This window comes from Asparagus officinalis, unplaced genomic scaffold (genome assembly GCF_001876935.1).
Source record: "Asparagus officinalis unplaced genomic scaffold, Aspof.V1 AsparagusV1_Un1289, whole genome shotgun sequence".
NCBI classification, from domain to species: domain Eukaryota; kingdom Viridiplantae; phylum Streptophyta; class Magnoliopsida; order Asparagales; family Asparagaceae; genus Asparagus; species Asparagus officinalis.
In genome coordinates, this window is record NW_017973548.1 from 1 (window position 1) to 2,926 (window position 2,926).

The following is a 2,926-nucleotide window of genomic DNA, read 5'->3' on the forward strand; positions in this document are numbered from 1 at the left end:
GAAATTTGTCGAAGCCCTCGATGAATGTTAGCCACCATCACCGGAAGAAGGGAAAGTTCCTTTCTGTAGACAAGTTGAACCGCAGGATAGAGCACTTCCAGTGGCAGAGCGTCACCAGACTGATACGGGACCACACATTTCTTTAACCAGATAGCGAGGTAACCGGCAAGAAGAGTCATCGGACGAATCGGTGCAGTCGCATGAACAAATATGATGCGAATTGCTTCAGGCTCACATTTGATTTGGTCCTCTTCGCTAAGGGTTTAGACTGCGCCAAAGCAATGTGATAGTGACAAGTGAGGTCCCATAAGGTCTTGTAGCGGTCGGGCATGCGATCTTTCAGCTGACTCAGTTCATGGTTGGAAGGAAAATACTCCTGGTATAACATCTGACCCATGGGCAAACCAGAAATCTTATGCATCTCATGAAGAGCCAAACCCAACTCTCCGTGCCTAGTCAGAAAAGTGTTCGAATCCGGATTATAAAGCTCGCATAAGGCAAAGAAATGCTTCGCACTAACGGGTAAACCATGCATGGAGGCACGAATGGCTGCATAAAGACCGCAAGCATGCAACTCCTCGCTCCATCGACTCAAGACGTACTTCGTCATACGAGCCCACCAAAACTTGTCCAAAGAATGGACCCAACCATAGAATCTGTGGCGCGGCGCAGGCATCTCCCGTCCTAAGTTAGCGAGGCGATTCCTCAAAGTAGAAGCAGAGGCAAGGAATTCGTTACGGGGCGGTGCATCTAGTCCCAGTACTCCAGGACGCAGTCCAACAATATGATTCCTGCTCGAACCAGGAACTGCCTGATGAGTAACATAGCCGCAGTGGACGCTCTCATGCTCCTCTGTCAAACGCCACGACATCTCCCGTTTCACAGCCTGACGCCTGAGCTCAGTCAAGGAACGGTGCCGAGGAATCTTCGGTAAATAGAAGAAGCCATTGCCAGTCTTATGAAGCCACTGCTCGGCGTCAATAAATGCTGCATCGGGATCTCTGACAGAATCGCCAAACAAGAAATCAGTCTTCCTGAGAGACTGAACGGAACTAGCATCCTTCACGAGGGGCGCATCTGTAATCAGCTGACGAAGGGCTCGATGTCCACCTTCCTTCACCACTTGGGCAACCTCTGTCGACGTGCCCGGAACAAACTATGAAGTAAGTGGAATCGGCAAAAAATCATCAGATGTCGAATAATATTCGTCACGACGTCCATTCACCGCATGCGATGAAAAGGCTCCGGAAGGATACTCCACTGAAAACAAGCAATTAAGTGTTTGTTAATTTCAGGTATAAAAGGAAATTGAACTCATCTTACAAATCGGTAAGATAGAGTCATTACCTTATAAAGGGTGAGACGATTTGGCCACATTGTGCATTTATAAGATAGGGCATATCGACAATATATCCCTGCCTTATAAAACACAATGCAGCGTCAAAACGCCCCCTTTATTTTGAGATATGGTTTTGACCAAGCAAAACCTATCTTTAAAGCGTCGATCCTCACCAAGGAGAATCAAGGCTCTTCCCGATTGCCTCACCAAGGAGAACAACGTGGGGTTAAAAGGACCAATTTGCAAATTTTCAGAAAAAAAAGAGGGAATTTGTAAAATTTCGAATATGCAAAAAATAGCTCACCAGCATATGAAGGAAGCACGCCATCAGCTGATGCAGCAGGGGAACGACCTCTCGAGACTCGCGACATAATGACCTACAAAATAAATCAAGAGGTCAGATCTAGAAAAAATCCTCTTTTTATTGCAATTCTACCCCCTGAAAGATAAGCTCGAGGCGCCAAATCATAATCCTAACCCTCGCATGCAATCCCACAAGTTCATAAATTAAATTAAGCATAAAAAAATGCTAAAATTATGGAAGATATACCTGAGGGAAAGCTCGAAGATCCAATAAAAATTAGATCTTGAAAAGTGCTCGAACCACGCGCTCGAGGGGCCTGAGAGAAATTCTAAAAATGGAAGTTTCGAGGGATTTCTCAGTCAAAGATCCAAAGGAATGCTAGATCTAAGACGGATATCAAGTTTTGAGGGAGAACGGATGCTCGAGGGAAGAGAAATTCAAAAAAGAGGAGAGAGAGGTGGCCGGCCCTAGGTGAGGGAAAAGAAAAGAAAAAAGACCCCTTTTGTAGGGTGAACCGGCCTTGAACCAAACCGGCCTTGAACCGGACCAGACCGGGTTTGAACCAGAATCCAAATTGAAGCCGAATCGAGCATCGAAACAACTTCAAATCGTTAGAGGATTCAGTCCTTGAATTATTCTTGCCTCTCCCACATGTTCGGAAAAATCAGAAGATTTTTTGAGCCGAATTACTGCCTTTTTTGGCTCATTATCAAGCCGGTTCAGCTCATTTGGACACAGAAAATACTCCAATAAGGTATATGAGTATAAACTGTTCCCTAATTTTCGTTGAGAAGTTCCTGGAGAATGTTTTCATAAATATTCTTAAGGATAACTCAACAACACGACGCCGGACAACACGTTGCAGATAAAGACTCGACGCCAACAATCGATGGTCAGCTAAAGATTAGAAAGTCAGGAATCGACTTCAAGTTTAAAAATTCCGACAACGGTCAGACAATAAATGCAGCACCGGAACTCTTACAGACATTCGACAAAGCACCGAATAGCCTGGAAGATTGAAGGAATCAAGAACGGAAGTCATTCCAAAGTCCCATTACGCCGACTGAAGGTTGGGACAATCATATCCAAAGTATTCCAGACTCTTCTATAAAAGAACGAGGCTGAAATACCTTGGAGGGGGTATCTATAGGCGTATAAAATTGCTTATAGGTCCCTTAGTACAGCTCGGCACAAACCGACGAACCAACGAGGCGACGAATCGCACGCAAGCAACGGAATAAATCCATTCGCGTTCGGAATCAAGCCAAGTGTTGAAGAGTCAA